This window comes from Hylobates moloch, unplaced genomic scaffold (assembly GCF_009828535.3).
Source record: "Hylobates moloch isolate HMO894 unplaced genomic scaffold, HMol_V3 SCAFFOLD_19, whole genome shotgun sequence".
Classification (NCBI taxonomy): domain Eukaryota; kingdom Metazoa; phylum Chordata; class Mammalia; order Primates; family Hylobatidae; genus Hylobates; species Hylobates moloch.
Window position 1 is genome coordinate 31,204,416 of NW_026652294.1, and position 20,050 is coordinate 31,224,465.

Genomic DNA, 20,050 nt, shown 5'->3' on the forward strand with positions numbered 1-20,050 from the left:
CTGTGTTGGCCAGGCTGATCTTGAACTCCTGACCTCATGATCCACCCACCTCGGCCTCCCAAAGTGTTGGGATTATAGGCGTGAGCCACTGCCCCCGGCCACAAATGTAGGACCTATTTCTAAGAAACCCTTTTTAGAGGTCAGGGTATTGGCAATCCTAATTTTAAAATATTTTTAATCATTATTGGAAATTTAAGTGACAGTGGGTTCAAGAGCTAAAAATCAATCAGACCTTTTTTAAAACAAATTTTATTTTCTGAAGGACTTCATACCTGACACTGCCAATTAAACATAATACTCCACCCATCCCACAAATTATTAAATACATTATTTCACCTGGGACTAGGATAATTATAAAATGGAATTTTAAAGTTGTAATATAGCCAGGCACAGTGGTTTGTGCTTGTTAATTCCTGCTACTCAGCAGGCTGTGGCAGGAGAATCACTTGAGGGCTGTAATGTGCTATGTGAACTGGGTGTCCGCACTAAGTTCGGCATCAGTATGGTGACTTCCCAGAAAAGGAAGACCACCAGGTTGCCTAAGGAGGCGTGAACCAGCTCAGGTTGGAAATGGAGCACATCAGAAACTCCCATGCTGGTTAGTAGTGGGACTGGAGCTGTGAATAGCTACTGCTCTCCACCCTGGGCCAACATAGTGAGACCCCATCTCTTAAAAAAAAAAAAAAAAGAAAAAACTATCTTAATGTATCATTTTAACTGTCATGTTTGCTAGTTGAATTATGAAATCAAAGACAAATTTTATATTTAAAGGACAGATGATAAATGCTCTTCCATTGCTTTATTTTTAAAATTTTGTAATTACTGTTTTTTTTTGAGATGGGGTCAGTCTCTGGTCACCCAGGCTGGAGTGCAGTGGCATGATCTCAGCTCACCGCAACCTCTGCCTCCCAGGCTCAAGTGATCCTGCCTCAGCCTCCCGAGTAGCTGGGACTACAGGCATGCGCCACCACACCCAGCTGATTTTTGTATTTTTTGGTAGAAATGAGGTTTTTCCATGTCACCCAAGCTAGTCTTGAACTCTTGGACTCAAGTGATCTGCCGCCTTGGCCTCCCATAGTGTTGGGATTACAGGTGTGAGCCACTGTGCCCTGTCTCCTTTTCCTGTTGTCTGCCATTTTGATAAGTTAACTTTACCAAGGAAGAACTTAAAATAAGATTTTTCCTCTTACTTTTCAGGTAAAGAGATTATAAATCTTCCACTGAATGAAAAAAATTTTCTTAAAGCTGCATATACTCCAAGAAAAAAACCACAAATGTTTTTCTATTTTGCCTGAATACATGATTTAAACAAGAGATTTCCACAGAAGGTAAGATGAGTTTCTTTTTCAATTTGATTCTGTTTTATTGTGTAATTTATACAAAATTATGTATAGGTGGAAGTTCAAAGGTGGTTCACAGCAAAAAACGTAGTTTAGAAGATATGCTGGCTGGGTGCGGTGGCTCACGCCTGTAATCTCAGCACTTTGGGAGGCCGAGGTGGGTGGATCATGAGTCAGGAGTTTGAGACCAGCCTGACCAACATGGTGAAACCTGTCTCTACTAAAAATACAAAAATTAGCTGGGCGTGGTGGTGTGTACCTGTAATCCCAGCTACTCAGGAGGCTGAGGCAGGAGAATCACTTGAACCCGGGAGGTGGAGGTTGCAGTGAGCTGAGACAGTGTCACTGTACTCCAGCCTGGGTGACAGAGCAAGACTCTGTTTCAAAAAAAAAAAAAAAGATGTGCTCATGGTCTATTGTCTTTTGGTGGTTTTTGATCCTCCTGTGTCTGGTTTTGAGATGCTCTGCGTGTTTTTGAGCAAGTTACTTGGTCTTTCCAAGCCCAAGTTTAATTCTTTTTTTTTTCTTTTTTTCTTTTTTTTGAGACGGAGTCTTGCCCCGTTGCCCAGGCTAGAGTGCAGTGGTGTGATCTCGGCTCACTGCAACCTCCGCCTCCCGGGATCAAGTGATTCTTCTTCCTCAGCCTCCCAAGTAGCTGGGACTACAGGCGTGTACCACCACACCTGGCTAATTTTTGTGTTTGTAGTAGAGACGGGGTTTCACCATATTGGCCAGGGTGGTCTCGAACTCCTGACCTTGTGATCCGCCCGCCTCGGCCTCCCAAAGTGCTGGGATTACAGGCGTGAGCCGCCACGCCTGGCCCAAAGTTTAATTCTGACAAAATGGGAACAGTTTTGCACATATGTAATGAGGTATATGTTCCGTCTCACTTGCAGGGAACATGTGAGATACAGCATATACACTGTCACAGTTGCCATTCAAACCACACAGTTATCTAGAAAATGAAAAGGGGAGGGAAGGACCTCTGCTTCCAGCAATATTAGATATTCTTACGAGGCTCTTCCATTGCAGTTCAGTTAGATGCTGGATAAATTAGAATAAATATAATTTCTTTTTTTTTTTTTTTTTTTTTTTGAGACAGAGTCTTGCTCTGTCGCCCAGGCTGGAGCGCAGTGGCGTGATCTTGGCTCACTGCAAGCTCCACCTCCTGGGTTCACACCATTCTCCTGCCTCAGCCTCCCGAGTAGCTGGGACTACAGGCGGCCGCCAGCACGCCTGGCTAATTTTTTTTGTATTTTTAGTAGAGACGGCATTTCACCATGTTAGCCAGGATGGTCTCGATCTCCTGACCTCGTGATCCACCCACCTCGGCCTCCCAAAGTGCTGGGATTATCAGGTGTGAGCCAGCGCGCCTGGCCTAATTTCTTTTTTATTTTTTTTTCGAGACAAGGTCTCACTTTGTCACCCAGGCTGGAGTGCAGTGGTGTGATCATAGCTCACCACAACCATGTACACCTAGGCTGAAAGGATCCTCCCACTTAAGCCTCCCGAGTAGCTGGGACTATAGGAATGCACCACCACGGCTAATTTATTTATTTATATATTTTTATATATTTTTTTTGTGAGACGGAGTCTCGCTCTGTTGCCCAGGCTGGAGTGCAATGGCACGACCTTGACTCACTGCAACCTCCGTCTCCTGGGTTCAAGCGAATTTCCTGCGTCAGCCTCCCGAATAGCTGGGATTATAGGCACCAGCCACCATGCCCGGCTAATTTTTGTGTTTTTAGTAGTGACGGGGTTTCACCACGTTGGTCAGGCTGGTCTTGAATTCCTGACCTCAAGCAATTCGCCCGCCTCAGCCTCCCAAAGTGCTGGGATTTGAGCCACCGCACCCCGCCCACCGTGGCTAATTTAAAAACAATTTTTTTAGAGATGGGGTCTCAGTGTGTTGTCCAGACTGGTCTTGAACTCCTGGGCCGACGTGATCCTCCTGCCTTGGCCTCCCAAAGTGCTGGTATTATAGGTGTGAGTTACCACGCTTGGCCAAATAGAATTTCTGTGAGCACATTGATGCGTTAAAAATTAACATGACCCGGCTGGGCGGATGGATGGCTTGAGTCTGAAAGGTGGAGGTTGCAGCGAGACAAGATCATGTCACTGCCCTCCAGCCTGGGTGACAGAGCCAGACCCTGTCTCAAAAAAAAAAAAAAAAAAAAAACACACTCCAAAATTCAATATATGGATTAAACAGATTAAACACAGATGAAGATGGAATTGGTAAAGTGAAACATAGTGAAAGACATTACCCAAAGTGCAGCCCTGAGAGATCAGTGATGGTAGTAAATATGTAGCTGGAATTGTAGAATGAAAAAATCGGGAATATTGAAGAGAGGTATTATTCAAAGTATTAATAGCTTTGGACTTTCAGAAACTAATAAAAGACCTAAATCCACAGGTTTAGGAATCACAATATGTCCCAATCAATATTTTCAGAAAATCAAACCCAGCCAGGCGCGGTAGCTCATGCCTGTAATCCCAGCACTTTGGGAGGCCAAGGTGGGCGGATCACAAGGTCAGGAGATTGAGACCATCCTTGCTAACACGGTGAAACCCCGTCTCTACTAAAAATACAAAAATTAGCCGGGCGTGGTGGTGCACACCTGTATTCCCAGCTACTCAGGAGGCTGAGGCAGGAGAATTGCTTGAATGTGGGAGATGGATGTTGCAGTGAGCCAAGATCATGCTACTGAGCTCCAGCCTGGGCGAGAGTGAGACTCTGTCTCAGGAAAAAAAAAAAAAAAGAGAAAAAGAAAAAAACAAACCCACACCCATACACTGAAATCGTATAGCACCAAAGACAAAAAGAAGATAGATATTAAGGTAAAGTTAAAAGATAGATTACCTAAAATGGAGCATTAGCTAGGTTGACAACAGATGTCTCAGCAGCATGAATGGAAGCCAGTAGAGAGTAGAATAATTCCTCAAAGCAACGAGAGCATGTATGTTTCATTATAGAATCGTGTTATCAAATAAATTTTGCAAGAAAAATGGCAAGGTTTTATGTTTCTGAGAATGTTAGGCTAGGTTAGACTACCTTCTACTCCCCCACTCCCCACCCCAGAAAAACAGCCACAATTGTTAGATGAAAAAACATAAATAAAAGAACTGACCAAAAAGTAGGGGACTTTTGGATCAAAATCTAACTGAAAATAACGCAGAAAGGTAATTTAAACACCATGGAATGGAGTCTGCTTTTGTCCTGAGGGCATTTGCTGATGTGGACAAAGTGGGGCTTTGATTTTGGAGGATTTGTGAAAAGAACGGTAGTTAAGCTCATTCCTCTCAAGGTAAATAGCCTAAAGGAGACCCTCCCCGCACTGATGGAACTCTGAAGGGCTGTATCCTCAAGGTGTGAGGGCAGACTAGAGGCACATGTGCCTCACACCATTCCTTGCCCCTACCTGGTTGTCCTTTTACTAAATGTAGCACAAAAAGATGAAAAGGAAAAAAAACCTGTTTCTGAGAATTGTGGCTCTATGTTGGCCTTTGTGAGGATTTTTAGCCCAGGTTACATTGCCTGGTAGTTCAGGGAAATCGGGCATGAATTTAATTCAAGGTGTTTCTAGCTTGTCATCTGACAGGAACAAAGATAAAACCTCTCTGGAAGAAGTTACCTTCATCCTAAGATACAAAGAATCCCTGCAGATTTTTTTTTTTTTTTTTTTTTGAGATGGAGTCTTGCTTTGTATCCCAGGCAGTAGCACAATCTCGGTTCACTGCAACCTCTGCCTCCCAGCTTGAAGTGATTCTCCTACCTCAGCCTCACAACTAGCTGGGACTATAGGCGTGTGTCCGGCTAATTTTTGTATTTTTAGTAAGGACGGGGTTTCACTGTGTTGGCCAGGCTGGTCTTGAACTCCTGACCTCAGGTGATCCGCCTGCAGATATTTTTTAAGGACAATGATTAATAGTACACAGACAAAAATGACTAAGCACACAAGAAAATAAGCCACCCTGAGTTAAAACCAGTACAGTTTAGGTGTGGTGGCTCATGCCTGTAATCCCAGCATACTGGGAGGATGGCTTGAGTCCATGAGTTTGAGGCTGCTGTGAGCTATGATTGCACCGCTGCACTCCAGCCTGGGTGACAAAGTGAAACCTTGTCTCAAGAAAAACCCCCAGAAAACGAAAACAGGAAAACCAGTAGAAACACTTCCTCAAAGACTTCAGGTATTGGAATTGTTAGAAACAGACTATAAAAAAAGTGTGCTTTTTGTGTGTGTGTGAGAAGGTCTCACTCTGTCACCTAGGCTGGAGTTGGAGTGCAGTGGCGTGATCTTGGCTTACTGCAGCTTCCGCCTTCTGGGCTCAAGTGATCCTTCTGTCTCAGCCTTCTGAGTGGCTGGGACTACGGCACACACCACCACACCTGGCTAATTCTTTGTATTTTTTGTAAAAACAGGTTTTTGCCATGTTGCCCAGGCTGGTTGTGAATTCCTGGCTTTAAGCGATCTGCCCACCTCGGCCTCCTAAAGTGCTGGAATTACAGGCGTGATCCAGCATGCTGGCTGAGTGTGCTTCTTATTTTTAAAGAAATAAATATTTGGCTGGGTGCAGTGGCTCATGCCTGTAATCCCAGCACTTTGGGAGGCCGAGGTGGGCGGATCACGAGGTCAGGAGATCGAGACCATCCTGGCTAACACGGTGAAACCCTGTTTCCACTAAAAATACAAAAAATTAGCTGGGCGTGGTGGCGGGCGCCTGTAATCCCAGGTACTCGGGAGGCTGAGGCAGGAGAATGGCGTGAACCCGGGAGGCGGAGCTTACAGTGAGCCAAGATCGTGCCACTGCACTCTAGCCTGGGCGAAAGAGCGAGACTCCGTCTCAAAAAAAAAAAAAAAAAAAAAAAGAAATAAATAAATATTTAACAACATAAAAATATTTGAAAAAGGACCATATAGAACTTCTAGAAATAAAGAATAAAATAACCAATATCACGAATTCAGGCCAGGTGAGGTGGCTCATGCTTGTAATCCCAGTACTTTGGGAGGTGGAGGTAGGGAGATCACTTGAGCCCAGAAGTTCAAGACCAGCCTGGGCAACATGGTGAAAACCTGTCTCTACAGAGAATTTTTAAAATTAGCCAGGTGTGGTGGCGCACACCTGTAGTCCCAGCTACTTGGGAGGCTGAGGTGGGAGGATCACTCGAGCCCTGGAGGTCAAGCCATTATTGCACAAGTGCACTCCAGCCTGGGTGACAGAACAAGACCCTCTCTCAATAATAATAATAATTCAGTGTGTACAGGTTTAATAAAAAATATATACAGTGAAGTGAAAATCAGTGAACCAGAAAACAGGTCAGAAGGAATTACCCAGAATGAAGCACAGAGAAAATGATGGGAAAGATAGACTAGAACATGGGACATCGAGGGCAAATGTCTAATGGATGTTTACTTAATGTTCTGTAAAGAGAAAAGAGAGAATGAGGCAGATTTATTATTAGGAAAGATAAAGACTAAAATTTCTTAGAATTGGTGAAAGAAGTCTACAGATTTAGGCCAGCCATGGTGGCTCACGCCTGTAATCCCAGCACTTTGGGAGGCTGAGGCGGGAGGATCACAAGGTCAAGAGTTCGAGACCAGCCTGGCCAGCATGGTGAAACCCTGTCTCTACTGAAAACACAAAAATTAGCTCAGCGTGGTGGTGCGCACCTGTAATCCCAGCTACTCGCGAGGCTGAAGTAGGAGAATCGCTTGACCCCAGAAGACGGAGGTTGCAGTGAGCTGAGCTTGAGCACTCCAGCCTGGGCGACAGAGCAAGACTCCATCTCAAAAGAAGTATACAGATTTGAGAAGACAAATGAATGGTAAGCAGGATAAATAAAAATAAAATTTATAGCTAGCCAAAGGAGAGTAAAACTACAAAGCACCAAAGAGGGATCTTAAACGAAAAAGACAGATCAACTTTGTCTGAGAAGCAGTAAGAATGATGGCTGACTTAAGTGCCGCAGTGGAAACCAGAAGCCAGTGGAGTAATATTTTCATTGTGCTGAAACTAAAACAATTCCTGACTTCTAACTTGATATCAGGAAAAATTATCTTTCAAAAAAATTATCTGCTGTAGGCCAGGTGTGGTGGGTCATGCCTGTAATCCCAGCCCTTTGAGAGGCCGAGGTGGGTGGATCACCTGAGGTCGGGAGTTCGAGAGCAGCCTGACCAACATGGAGAAACCACGTCTCTACTAAAAATACAAAATTAGCCAGACGTGATGGCACATGCCTGTAATCCCAGCTACTTGGGAGGCTGAGGCAGAACTGCTTGAATCTGGGAGGTGGAGGTTGTGGTGAGCTGAGATGGCGCCATTGCACTCCAGCCTGGGCAACAAGAGCAAAACTCTGTCTCAAAAAAAAAAAAATTATCTACTGTAGTTGAATGTTTGTGTCCCTCCAGAATTCATATTGAAACTTAATCCCCAATGCAACAGTTTTAGGAGGTGGGGCTTACCAGCCTGAGCAACATGGTGAAACCCCATCTCTACAAAAAAAGAAAAAACTAGCTGGGCATGGTGGGGTGTGCCTGTAGACCCACCTACGTGGGTGGCTGAGGCAAGAGGATCACTTGAGCCCAGGAGACTGAGACTGCAGTGACTCATGATTGCACTGCTGCACTCCTGCCTGAGCAAGAGTTAAACCCTGTCCCAATTAAGAAAAAAAAAAAAAGTGAGGCCTAGAATATGATGAGGTGGTGAGGGCTCCACTCTGATGAATGGGATTAGTACCTTGTAGAAGGGCTTGAGGGAGTCTGTTAGTCCCTTTTGCCATGTGAGGACACAGTGGAGGCACCATCTATGAAAATCAGGTCCTCAGCACACATTGAATCTGCTGCTGCCTTGGTTTTGGATTTCCCATCCCCCAGAGCTGTGAGAAATAATTTTCTGTTGTTTATAAATTACCCAGTCTAAGATATTTTGTTATAGCAGCAGAAACAGGCTAAGACACAGTCCTTTACTAAATATAATTCTCAAGAATAGGGGCCAGGCGCAGGGACTCATGCCTGTAATCCCAGCACTTTGGGAGGCAAAGAAGGGTGGATTGCTTGAGTCCAGAAGCTTGAGACCAGCCTGGGTGATGTGGTGAAACCCTGTCTCTACAAAAAAATACAAAAATTAGCCGGGAGCAGTGGTGCATGCCTGTAGTTCCAGCTACTTGGGAGGCTGAGGTGGGAGTATCACTTGAGCCTGGAGGTAGAGGCTATAGTAAGTTAAGATCACACCACTGCGCTCTAGCCTGGGTGACAGAGTGAGACCCCATCTCAAAGTAAAATAAAAAATAGAATGGACTTTAGGCAGAAAACAGTGATCCTAAATGGAAGAACTGAGATTCAAAAAAGAATGCAAAGCACATATGTGAGCAAATTCAAATTAACATTGGCTGGGTGCAGTGGCTCCTGCCTGTAATTCCAGCACTTTGGGAGGGTCACTTGAGCCCAGGAGTTTGAGACCAGCCTGGGCCACATAGGGAGACATTGTCTCTACAAATAATAAAACACACTAGCCGGGCACTGTGGCACATTCCTGTGGTCCCAGATACTTAGGAGGCTGAGATGGCAGGATCACGTGAGCCTTAGAAGTTGACATTGCCGTGATCACACAACCGTACTCCAGCCTGGGTGGCAGACCGAAACCCTGTCCCCTCCAAAAAACCCCACTAATTGTTTAGTAATATAATAATATCTATGGGGTAAAATCAAGGTAGAATTGCATAATACATGAAAATAGTAACAAGTCATGAAGGAGAGTAAATGAAGTTAAAACATTCCAGTCTTTGTAGTAGCTATGTCTTAGTCCATTTGTGTTGCTATAAAGGAGTACCAGACGGTGGGTAATTTATAAGGAAAAGAGATTTGACACAGTTCTGGTTCTGGTAAGAGTTTCAGGCTGCTTCCGCTCATGGCAAAAGTTCAAGGGGAGCCAAAGGGAAGCTAGCTTGTAGACACCCCGTGGTTGATAGAGAGGAAGAGAGAGAAACAGAAGGTGCCAGGCTTTTTCTTTTGTGTTTTTTTAGTAGAGACAGGGTTTCACTGTGTTAGCCAGGATGGTCTCAATCTCCTGACCTCGTCATCCACCCGCCTCAGCCTCCCAAAGTGCTGGGATTACAGGCGTGAGCCACCACGCCTGATGTTTTTTTTTTTTTTTGAGATGGAGTCTCTCTGCCACCCAGGTAGGAGTGCAGTGGTGCAATCTCGGCTCACTGCAATCTCTGCCTCCTGGATTCAGGTGATTTTCCTGCCTCAGCCTCCCGAGTAGCTGAGATTACAGGCGCCCGCCACCACACGCAGCTAATTTTTGTATTTTTAGTAGAGACAGGGTTTCACTATGTTGGCCGGGCTGGTCTTGAACTCCTGACCTCGTGACCCACCCACTTCGGCCTCCCAAAGTGCTGGGATTACAGGTGTGAGCCACTGTGCCCGGGTGCCAGGCTTTTTCAACAACCAGTTCTCTTGGGAACCAAGAGTGAGAACTGGCTGGGTGCGGTGGTTCACGCCTGTAATCCCAGCAATCTGGGAGGCCGAGGCGGGTGGATCACCTGAGGTCAGGAGTTCGAGACCAGCCTGGCCAACATAATGAAACCCTATCTCTACTAAAAATATAAAAATTACCTGGGCAAGGCAGGAGAATCACTTGAACCTGGGAGGTGGATGTTGCAGTGAGCCAAGATCACTCCATTGCATTCTAGCCTGGGTGACAGGAACGAAACTCTGTCTCAAAAAAAAAAAAAAAAGAAAGAAAATGAGAACTCAGTTATTCCCTCAAATATGGCACCAAACCATTCACGAGGGATCTGCCCCGAGAACCTGAACACATCCTACCAGGCCCCACCTCAGCATTGGGGCACCACACAGGCCCCACCTCAGCATTGGGGCACCACACCGGCCCCACCTCAGCATGGGGCACCACACGGGCCCCACCTCAGCATTGGGGCACCACACGGGCGGGGCACCACACGGGCCCCACCTCAGCATTGGGGCACCACACGGGCCTCACCTCAGCATTGGGGTATCACAGTTTAACATGAGACTTGGTGGGGCCAAAGAAACCATATCCAAATCACAGCAAACTAGGATAGGGATTAAATGTAGATTTTAATAAGTGCAGTTTACAAGTTCTAAGGAATAATTGTAGGAATAGAAACTGTGGCCAGGCGAGGTGGCTCACGCCTGTAATCCCAGCACTTTGGGAGGCCGAGACGGGCGGATCACGAGGTCAGGAGATCGAGACCATGGTGAAACCCCGTCTCTACTAAAAATACAAAAAATTAGCCGGGAGTGGTGGCAGGCGCCTGTAGTCCCAGCTACTCAGGAGGCTGAGACAGGAGAATGGCGTGAACCCGGGAGGCGGAGCTTGCAGTGAGCCGAGGTCACACCACTGCACTCCAGCCTGGGTGACAGAGCGAGACTCCGTCTCAAAAAAATAAAGGAATAGAAACTGTACAATTTCCAAATGAATGAAGAGAAAGTGACCTTCCTTTATTCTTGTAAGGAAAAGCTGCAACAATTTTTTTTAGCAACCATTAACTAAATGATAATATATATTGAAAACCTGTGAAAATGGAAAGACGACAGGGCACATGCATTTACTGCTTGAGGATAGTGACAGAAGTCTTAGTGAGCCCAGTAAATCAGAAAAAGGATAAAAAGATAAAATAATCCAAAAGGAAGAAACAAACTATTATTCATTGGTGATACTATTATATATGTAGAAAATCCAAAATGATCCAAAGCTGTAATACAGTCAGTTCTTTACCCAAACAGCTTTAAAGGCAATAATCGATTATTTTAGCAATTGTCTGGATAAAAAAGTCAAATAGGGCATGGTGGCTCACGCCTGTAATCCCAGCATTTTGGGAGGCTGAGGCGGGCAGATCACGAGGTCAGGAGTTCAAGACCAGCCTGACTAACATGGTGAAACCGCGTCTCTACTAAAAATACAAAAACTAGGCCAGGCACGGTGGCTCACACCTGTAATCCCAGGCCTGGGCTAGGCGAAAGGGTGAAACTCCGTCTCAAAAAAAAATAAATAAATAAAAATTCAAACAAAAATAAATTACAGTGTACCACCAACAAACACACTGAAGTTAAAAAGTAGAATTATAAATAAAAAATACCTAGGAATAAATCAAATAAAAGATGTGTAAAACCTTTATGGAGAGCACTATACAATTTTAGAAGAAATTAAAGACTTGAATAAATGGGCAGATGTACCCTGGTTTTGGATCGGAAAACTTACTGTTATAAATATACCAGTTCTCAAACTGATCTAGAAATTGAGTGCAATCCCAATAAAAAACCCGAGATTGTCAGCAGAGGGTGTGAGAAGAGGGTGAAATTTAAAGCAAATTTTTTTTTTTTTTTTTTTTTTGAGATAGGGTCTCACTCTGTCACCCAGGCTGGAGTGCAATGGCACAATCTCAGCTCACTGCAACCTCTGCCTCCCAGACTCAACCAATTCTCCTGCCTCAGTCTCCTGAGTAGCTGGGATTACAGGGGTGTGCTACCACGCCTGGCTGATTTTTGTGTTTTTAGTAGAAATGGGGTTTTACCATATTGGCCAGGTTGGTCTCAAACTCCTGACCTCATGTGATCTGTCTGCCTTGGCCTCCCAAAGTGCTGGGATTACAGGCATAAGCCAACGCACCCGGCCTGATTTTGAAATTATATGAAAACGAAGGGGTCCATGAATACTCAAGAAGTGATTGAAGAATTCTAATTCATTCCATGTGTCAAAGATCTTGTTTTAAGACGCTGGTGTTTTTATATTGGTAGGGTGCCCATCAGCCCTGGTGTGCCCAAGTGTCCTGGTTTTTCCTGTGGTCCTGGTCTCATTAAGAAAGTGTTTTCATCTTGAGTCCTTTTGGAAGTCTTGTTTTACTGTTTGGGTAAAGAATTGACTGTATTTTTTAGTTTTTAATTTTTGTTTTTAGGGTTGCCCACGTTTTCCCAAATACAGAATTCTAAACGAGAGAATAGCATCTTACCAGAGAGATTGCTTCTCTTTTGGTAGGCGGTGGCCAAGAAGGAGCGCCAGGTAGCATTAAGCCTTGGTCCCCAGGTATGTCTTGTTCCCTGTCTCTTTTGCTTTCAGTGGGTTCCTTGGGCCTTCTTGTTTATGATGGAGAATACATAGGAATTAGCCTCCTCAGCTTCCTTCTTTCTTGGTGTGCTTAAGACAAGCAGCCATATGGGGCTGTTATCTTTCTGCCACTGGGAAATGAGAGGGTGGGTGTTAAAAATTAAAATGGAGAAGGATGAGGCTGGGCGCAGTGGCTCATGACTGTAATTGTAGCACTTTGGGAGGCTGAGGTGGGCGGATCACCTGAGGTCAGGAGTTCAAGACCAGCCTGACCAACACGGTGAAATCCTGTTTCTACTAAAATACAAAAATTAGCCAGGCATGATGGTGGATGCCTGTAATCCAAGCTACTTGGGAGGCTGAGACGGGAGAATCGCTTCAACCCAGGAGATGGTGGTTGCAGTGAGCCGAGATCACGCCACTGCACTTCAGCCTGGGTGGCTGAGTGAGACTCCATCTCAAAAAAAAGAAAAAAGAAATTTATTTCATATGGTTATGGAGGCTGAGAAGTCCAAGGTTGAGAGGCATATCTGGTGGGGACCTTCTTGCTGCTGGGGACACTGTGGTGGCCCAAGGTGGCGTGGGGCATCACATGGCAAGGGAGCTGAGTAATGTACTAGCTCAGGTCTTTCTTCCTTTTGTTTTGTTTTGTTTTAAGAGATGGGGTGTCACTCTGTTGCCTAAGCTGGAAGTGCAGGGGCACAATCATGGCTCACTGCAGCTTCAGCCTCCTGGGCTCAAGCGATCCTCCTACCTCAGCCTCCTGAGTAGCAGGGACTATAGGAGCACAGCACCACGCTCAGCTAATTTTGTTTTGTTTTGTTTTCCATAGAGACAGGGTCTTGCCATGTCTAGCAGGTTGGTCTCAAAGTCCTGGCCTCAAGTGAGCCTCCTGCCTTTAGCCTCCCATAGTTCTGGGATCACAGGCCTGAGCTGCCGTACCTGACCTCTTCTTATAAAGCCACCAGTTCCACTCCCATGATAACTCATTAATTCACGAATGGATTAATCCATTCTTGAGGGCAGAGCTCTCATGATCCAATTACCTCTTAAAGGCCCTACCTTTCAATACTGCCACATTGGGATTAAGTTTTGTTTTGTTTTGTTTTGGAGACAGAATCTCACGCTGTCACCCAGGCTGAAGTGCAATGGTGCGATCTAGACTCACTGCAGCCTCCGCCTCCCAGGTTCAAGCAATTCTTGTGCCTCAGCCTCCCGAATAGCTGGGATTACAGACATGTACTACCATCATGTCCGGCTAATTTTTGTATTTTTAGTAGAGATGGAGTTTCACCATGTTGGCCAGGCTGGTCTCAAACTCCTGACCTCAGGTGATCCACCTGCCTTGGCCTCCCAAAATGCCGGGATTACAGGCGTGAGCCACCACACCCAGCCAGGGATTAAGTTTGTTTTTTTTTTCCTTTTTTGAGACGAAGTCTCGCTCTTGTCCCCTAGGCTGGAGTGCAGTGGTGCTATCTCGGCTCACTGCAACCTCTGTCTCCCAGGTTCAAGCGATTCTCCTGCCTCAGCCTCCCGAGTAGCTGGGATTACAGGCGCCTGCCACCATGCCTGGCTAATATTTTTATTTTTAGTAGAGACAGGGTTTCACCATGTTGGCCAGGTTGGTCTTGAACTCCTGACCTCAGGTGATCCGCCTGCCTTGGCCTCCCAAAGTGCTGGGATTACAGGCATGAGCCACCACACCCAGCTTTTTTTTTGAGACGGAGTCTTGCTCTATCTCCCAGGCTGGAGTGCAGTGACTCAATCTAGGCTCACTGCAAGCTCCACCTTCCCGATTCATGCCATTCTCCTGCCTCAGCCTCCTGAGTAGATGGGACTACAGGCGCTTGCCACCACGCCAGGCTAATTTTTTGTATTTTTAGTAGAAACAGGGTTTCACCGTGTTAGCCAGGATGGTCTCGATCTCCTGACCTCAGGTGATCCGCCCGCCTCGGCCTCCCAAAGTGCTGGGATTACAGGCATGAGCCACTGCGCCCAGACAAGGTTTTTTTTTTTTTTAGATGGAGTCTTGCTCTATCTCCCAGGCTGGAGTGCAATGGTGCAGTCTCTGCTCACTGCAACCTCTGCCTGCTGGGTTCAAGCGATTCTCCTGCCTCAGCCTCCCAAGTAGCTGGGATTACAGGTGCCCGCCACCACACCCAGCTAATTTTGTATTTTTAGTAGAGATGGGGTTTTGCCACGTTGGCCAGGCTAGTCTCAAACTCCTGACCTCAGGTGATCCACCTGCCTTGACCTCCCAAAGTGCTGGGATTATAGGCGTGAGCCACTACGCCCGGCCTTAAGTTTTAATATGAGTTTTAGAGTGGTTATATATTCAAGCCATAGACTCAGAGAAGTAAAGAACCTTGCTCAAATTGTAGTAAGGTACAAACCGAGCTTCTGCAGCAAGGAGGCCCCAAAGAACAGTGGCTTGAGCAAGGTGCAAGCACATTTCTTTCTCCTCTAACAGTCTGGTCTGCCAGGTGGCCTTCCTCAGCTTGTGACTTCCACTCGTGGATCTAGAAGGGTCTTTATGGTTTTTGGTTTCCCACCAGGCGGAAAAACCAGAACCAAGGAAGCTCACAACAGTAAGAGGTTGAGGTTCCAGTGTCACTTCTGCTCCCAACCAATTGACCAGAGTTTAGCCACATGATGATAGCTGGCTGTAAGGAAGGCTGGAGAAGTTAGGCTGAAGGAGGGTGGCCATGTACCCACCTGACCTCTATTCTGTTGAAGAAAGGGAAACTGGAAACTGGGGACAAGTAGAATTTCTCCCACACCTGCCTGCAGTCACACAGGTGGAGGGTGTGGATCCAGGCCCTCTCTCCCTATCTGTCCTGCTCTTCCACAGTACCTTACTACTGTTTTTGGGAAGAAGCTGCCTTTGAGAACTTCATGTATGTATTAAATTAAAATCATTTATTTATTTTTGAGACAGAGTCTTGCTCTATCACCAAGGCTGGAGTGAAGGGGTACGATCATAGCTCACTGCAGCCTCAACCTCCTGGGCTCAAGCGATCCCCCTGCCTCAGACTGCTGAGTAGCTGAGACGATAGTCGCACACCACTATGCCCAGCTAATTTTTTTTTTTTTTTTTTTTTTTCAGTGGCGCAATCTCGGCTCACTGCAAGCTCCGCCTCCCGGGTTCACGCCATTCTCATGCCTCAGCCTCTCCGAGTAGCTGGGACTACAGGCGCCCGCCACCACGCCCGGCTAATTTTTTATATATTTTTTAGTAGAGACGGGGTTTCACCGTGGTCTCAATCTCCTGACCTCGTGATCCGCCCGCCTCGGCCTCCCAAAGTGCTGGGATTACAAGCATGAGCCACCGTGCCCAGCCCCAGCTAATTTTTAAAACTTTTTTTGTAGAGCTGGGGTCTTGCTATGTTGCCCAGGCTTGTCTTGAACTCTGGGCTCCAGTGACCCTCGGCCTCATCCTTGGCCTCCTGAATTGTTGGGATTACAAGCACGAGCCACGTGCCTCTTTTCACTTCTGATTTTGGACTTTTACTTAACTAGTTTGTCCCACTCCACCCTCTTTTTAAAGTTAGACTTTTTGTCCTGGTCTTTTCTCCCTGGTGGACTATGCTCAGGATCGACATAGTCTTGTTTGTTCCTTGGTTGTACAAATATTCATTGTGCTTCACGGGCTCACGTTGCCATTTTTTTCCGGACCAAATGGAAATCAAGCATTCAGCCTATCCAGTGGTATGTTGGTAAATGTTTAACAACCGGCTTTCTGGGGAGGAAAAAACCTCCTGGTTTGTAACACTTGCTGATTTCCATGGCGTTAATACTCCCACCACGTTGGAGTTGAGCTGCCAGTGTGATGTCCTGAAGGTGGAAGAGGGAAGAGAGGTATGAGGGCACAGGTTGGGCCACCACAGAGCACGCCCTCTGTGGGCACAGTGACCTTATCTCTGTTTCCATCTCTTTACACTGAGGATCTTTGAGAATGAAATGTGCTGGGAACGTTCTAGAGCCTTTATGTGGAATAACTTCGTCATCCTCCCCACAGGGGATGTTGATGCTGCATTTTACAGGTGAGGAAATAAGGCATGAGAGATCATGTGAGTGGCCTCAGCTCACACCGCAGAGCTAGGACTTTGATCATAAATCTTTAAAGAAAAAAACAGTGGCTGGGCACCAGTGGCTTATGCTGTAATCCCAGCACCTTGGGAGGCTGAGGCAGGTGGATCGCTTGAGCCCAGGTGTTCAAGACCAGCCTGGGCAACATGGCAAGATGTGGTCTCTATAAAAAAATTTTTTAGGATTAAAAAAAGAAAAAAACAGTCAGCTTGGGTAACATGGCAAAACCTTGTCTCTACAAAAAAAGTACAAAAATTAGCTGGGTGTGCCAGTGCATGCCTGTGGTCCCAGCTACTTGGGAGCCTGAAGAGGGAGGATCTCTTAAGCCTGGGAGGTTGAGGCTGCAGTATGCCAAAATCCTACCACTGCACTCCAGCCTTGGCAACAGAGCAAGACCCTATCTCAAAAAAAAAAAAAAAAAAAAAAAAAAAAAGACTAAATCCTGAACAAGGTGGCTCATGCCTGTAATTTCAGCACTTTGGGAGGCCGAGGTGGGAGGGTTGCTTAAGCCCAGGAGTTCAAGACTACAGTGGCTGTGTTCAGGCCTCTACACTCCAGTCTGGCTCACAGAGCAGGAACCTGTCTCAAAAATACACGTAAATTTTTTAAAAAGGGCCAGGCACAGTGGCTTACGCCTATAATCCCAGCATTTTGGGAGGCCGAGGCGGGCAGATCACAAGGTCAGGAGTTCAAGACCAGCCTGGCCAATATGGTGAAACCCAGTCTCTAATAAAAATACGAAAGTTAGCTGGGTGTGGTGGCAGGTGCCTGTAGTCCCAGCTACTCAGGAGGCTGAGGCAGGAAAATCACTTGAACCCGGGAAGCGGAAGTTGCGGTGACCTGAGATTGTGCCACTGCACTCCAGCGTGGGGACAGAGTGAGACTCCATCTCAAAAAAAAAAAAAAAAGAAAAGAAAAAAAAAGGCCGGGCGCAGTGGCTCACGCTTGTAATCCCAGCACTTTGGGAGGCCGAGGGGGGCGGATCACGAGGTCAGGAGATTGAGACCACAGTGAAACCCCGTCTCTACTAAAAATACAAAAAAATTAGCTGGGCGTGGTGGCGGGCGCCTGTAGTCCCAGCTTTTCGGAGAGGCTGAGGCAGGAGAATTGCTTGAACCCGGGAGGCGGAGCTTGCAGTGAGCCGAGATTGCGCCACTGCACTCCAGCCTGGGCCACAGAGTGAGACTCTGTCTCAAAAAAAAGAAAAAAAAATTGTGGCCAGACAGGTAATAGGGCATTTCAGATTCTAATTTTCTCTTAGCAACAGTCTCTATCACAGAATGTTGTTTTTTAAAGGGCTCTTTCATGGAACTATATGATCATATGGGCAACATTCTGTTGAAATCTACCTTCTGTCTGACGGATATGCCATCCTGAAAAAGTAAAGAAGCTGAACTTCAAGTTCCTTTCATTTAGCATTGGGTAAGAATCTAAGATGTTGATCATACTGTGCTTCACATCCCAGATGGACCACTGAAGATGGGAGTCAGGATGTGAGAGGAATCCTTAAGCTCTGTTGAGACTCCCGATGTAATCAGAAATTCCTTAAACCAACAAGCCAGGCCATGACCACTTGTTTGTTCTGAAGATGCTGCCAGTGCTGACCTTGAGGTCATGTAGGGAAGGAAATGGAAGGCCTTCCGTGTAGGTAGGGGCCAACCAGGAAGATGCTAGCATCTGTTTGGAGGATAGGGTGTAGTTGTGCAGATAGGAGAAAAATTGGAAAAAAGAAGTATAGAATATTATCTTAGTAAATGTTCTGGAGTCAGTTTATACCAGTTTCTTTGACAGTGAAATTAGCTGTAACTAAACCAGTGCCATTGCAGTGAACTCTTAAAGGATGCCTCTGATGTGATCCTTTTTTGTTTTTCTTTTTGTTTTTGTTTTTGTTTTTTTTTGTTTTTTGTTTTTTGTTTTTTGTTTTTTTTTTTTTTTGAGACGGAGTCTCGCTCTGTCGCCCAGGCTGGAGTGCAGTGGCGCAGTCTCGGCTCACTGCAAGCTCCACCTCCCGGGTTCATGCCATTCTCCTGCCTCAGCCTGTCCGAGTAGCTGGGACTACAGGCGCCCGCCACCGCGCCCGGCTAATTTTTTGTATTTTTAGTAGAGACGGGGTTTCACCATGGTCTCGATCTCCTGACCTCGTGATCCGCCCGCCTCGGCCTCCCAAAGTGCTGGGATTACAGGCGTGAGCCACCGCGCCCGGCCTTGTTTTTGTTTTTTGAGTTGGAGTCTCACTCGGTCGCCCAGGCTGGAGTGTAGTGGCATGATCTCGGCTCACTGCACCCTCCACTTCCTGGGTTCCAGTGATTCTCCCGAGTAGCTGGGATTTCAGATGTGCACCACCATGCCTGGCTAATTTTTATGTTTTTAGTAGAGATGGGTTTGGCCAGGCTGGTCTCGAACTCCTGACCTCAAGTGATCTGCCCGCCTTGGCCCCGCAAAATGCTGGGATTACAGGCATGAGCCACTGTGCCCAGCCTGATGTGATCATTTTTGAGTGTCTTAGGATGTGGGGAGAGCTGATAGAAACATAGAAATGTTCTTGTTACACAGAGATTTTTTTCTTTTTTCTTTTTTTTTGAGATGGAGTCTCTCACTGTCACCTAGGCCAGAGTGCAGTGGTGTGATATCGGCTTACTACATACAACCTCTGCCTCTCGGGTTCAGGCGATTCTCCTGCCTCAGCCTCCCAAGTAGCTGGGATCACAGGCACCCACCACCACGCCTGGCTAATTTTTGTGTTTTTATTAGAGATGGGGTTTCACCATGTTGGTCAGGCTGGTCTCAAACTCCTGACCTCAGGTGATCCACCTGCTTCATCCTCCCAAAGTGCTGGGATTACAGGCGGGAGCCACCATGCCCAGCCCATATGCTGTTTTTCAAGAGAAACATTTTAAATATAAAGACACAAGTAGGTTGAAAGTCAAAGGATGTTAAAGGACATACCAAACATTAATCACAAGAATGGTGAGATTGGTGTACTATGTTAATATCAGACAAAGCCGACTTCAAAACAAGGTATATTGCCAGAGATCATGAAGGACATTTCAAAACGATCAAAGAATTAATCATCATGAAGACATAACAAGCCAGGCGTGGTGGTTCACACCTGTATTCCCAGCACTTTGGGAGGCTGAGGCAGGTGGATCGCCTGAGGTCAGGAGTTCAAGACCAGCCTGGCCAACATGGTGAAACCCTGTCTCTACTAAATACAAAAAATTAGCTGAGCGAGGTGGCACATGCCTGTAATCCCAGCTACCTGGGAGGCTGAGGCAGCAGAACCGCTTGAACTCAGGAGGCAGAGGTTGCAGTGAGCCAAAGTTGCACCACTGCACTCCAGCCAGGGCAATAAGAGTGAAACTCCGTCTCAAAAAAAAAGAGAAGACCGAACAATCCTAAATATGTGTCAACATAATAAATTCAGGGGGCCGAGCGCGGTGGCTCACGCTTGTAATCCCAGCACTTTGGGAGGCCGAGGCGGGTGGATCACGAGGTCAGGAGATCGAGACCACAGTGAAACCCTGTCTCTACTA

General features: G+C 46.3%; 1 long non-coding RNA gene across 1 annotated transcript; it reads left to right on the plus strand.

The window, feature by feature from the left end:
• Window positions 1-1,198: 1,198 nt before the first annotated feature.
• Window positions 1,199-18,376, plus strand: LOC116459008 (uncharacterized). The gene is made up of 3 exons (XR_009211163.1): window positions 1,199-1,328; window positions 12,280-12,407; window positions 17,814-18,376. It is a non-coding gene; the product is annotated as an uncharacterized LOC116459008 (long non-coding RNA).
• Window positions 18,377-20,050: the final 1,674 nt, after the last annotated feature.